The sequence below is a fragment of the Convolutriloba macropyga genome, chromosome 9, assembly GCF_964194025.1.
Source record: "Convolutriloba macropyga chromosome 9, txConMacr16.3, whole genome shotgun sequence".
NCBI lineage: Eukaryota > Metazoa > Xenacoelomorpha > Acoela > Convolutidae > Convolutriloba > Convolutriloba macropyga.
Window position 1 is genome coordinate 35,863,224 of NC_134476.1, and position 2,500 is coordinate 35,865,723.

At 5.3% G+C, this 2,500-nt stretch overlaps 2 protein-coding genes across 2 annotated transcripts in view; both read right to left on the reverse strand.

Annotated features, from left to right (window-relative positions):
• The window catches only part of LOC142345753 (potassium voltage-gated channel subfamily A member 1-like), a 488,213-nt gene that overhangs the window by 324,902 nt on the left and 160,811 nt on the right, over positions 1 to 2,500 (reverse strand). The gene's annotated exons all lie outside the window — the stretch shown is intronic.
• LOC142345751 (uncharacterized) overlaps positions 1 to 2,500 on the reverse strand; it is a 42,665-nt gene that overhangs the window by 19,766 nt on the left and 20,399 nt on the right. The gene's annotated exons all lie outside the window — the stretch shown is intronic.

Genomic DNA, 2,500 nt, shown 5'->3' on the forward strand with positions numbered 1-2,500 from the left:
ATTAAAAATGATAATAATAATGATAGTAACAAAAAATAATAATAATAAAACTAATAATAATAATTATAAAAGTTATAATAATTATAACAATAATAATAACAATAAAAAAATCATGATAATAGTAATAAGAATAAAAGTAATAATAATAATAATAATAATAATAATAATAATAATAATAATAATAATAAAAATAATAATAATAATAATAATAATAATAATGATAATAATAATAAGAATAATCGATAGTAAAAATAATAATAACAATAATGATATTAATAGTAAAAATAATAAAATAATTGATAATAATAATGATAATAATAATAAAAAATAAAAGTAATAATAATAGAAATAATAAAAATATTAATAATAATAATAATAATAATAATAATAATAATAATAATAATAATAATAATAATAATAATATTAATAATAATAATAATAATAATAATAATATTAAAAATGATAAAAATAATAATGATAATAATAATAGGAATAATAAAAATAATAATAATAATAGTATTAATATTAATAAGATATAATAAAAAATAATAATAATAAAAATGATAATGATAATAATAATGATAATAAAAATAATAATAATAATAATAATACTAACAATAAAAGTAATAATTATTATATTAACAATAATAATAATATTTATGATAATAGTAATAATAATAATAGTAGTAGTAATAATAATACTAATAATATTAATAATAATAATAATAATATTAATAATAATAATAATAATAATAATAATAATAATAATAATAATAATAACAATAATGATAATAATAAGAATAATAATAATAATAATAATAATAATAATAATAAAAGTAATAATAATAGTATTAACAAATATAATAATAATAATAATTATGAAAATAGTAATAATAACAAAAGTAATAATAATAATAATAATAATGATAATAATAGTAATCAAATTATAAATAAAAAAAGTAATAATAATAACAATAGCAATAATATTAATAATAATAATATTAAAATTAATAACAATAATAAAAAAATAATGATAAAAATAATATTAATAATAATAAAAGTAAAAATAATAAAATTAATAATAAAAATATTAATAATAATAATAAAAATAATAATAATACTAATAATAATAATAATAAAAACAACAATAATAAAAAAAATAATATTAAAAATGATAATAATATTGATAGTAACAAAAAATAATAATAATAAAAATAATAATAATAATTATAAAACTTATAATAATTATAACAATAAAAATAATCATAATAATAGTAATAAGAACAAAAGTAATAATAATAATAATAACAATAATAATAATAATAATAATAATAATAATATTATAATAATAATAGTAATAATAATAATAATAATAATAATAATAATAATAATAATAATAATAATAATAATAATAATAATAATAATAATGATAATAATATTAATAATAATAATCGATAGTAAAAATAAGAATAACAATAATGATAGTAATAAAAAAAATCATAAAATTATTGATAATAATAATGATAATAATAATAAAAATAAAAGTAATAATAATAGAAATAATAAAAATATTTAAAATAATAGTAATAATAATAATAATAATAATAATAATAATAATAATAATAATATTAATAATAATAATAATAATATTAATAATGATAAAAATAATAATGGTAATAAAAATAAGAAGAATAATAATAATAATAATAATAATAATAATAGAAATAGTAAAAATAATAATAATAATAATAAAAATAATAATAATAATAATAATAATAATAATAATACTAATAATAATAATAATAATGATAATGATCATAATGATAATAATAATCGAGAGTAACAATAATAATAATAATAATAATAATAATAATAATAATAATAATAATAATAATAATAATAATAATAATAATAATAATAATAATAATAAGAATAACAAAAATAATAATAATAATAATAATAATAATAATAATAATAATAATAATAATAGTAATAGTGATAATAACAATAAAAATAATCGATAGTAAGAAAAATAATAATAATAATAAAAATAATAATAATAATAATAATAATAATAATAATAATATTAATAATAATAATAATAATAATAGTAATAATAATAATAATAATAATAATAATATTAATAATAATAATAATAACAATAATAATAATATTAATAGTAATAAAAATAATAATAATAATATAAATAATAATATTAAAACTAATAATAACAATAATAAAAATAATAATAATATTAATAATAATAATAATAATAATAATAATAATAATAATAATAATAATAATAATAAAAGTAATAATAATAATAAAAACAATTATTATTATTATTATTATTATTATTTTTATTGTTATTATTATTATTAATATTATTATTATTATTAATATTATTATTATTATTATTATTATTATTATTATTATTATTAATATTATTATTATTATTATTATTATTACTATTATTATAGTAAAAATAATAATACTAAAA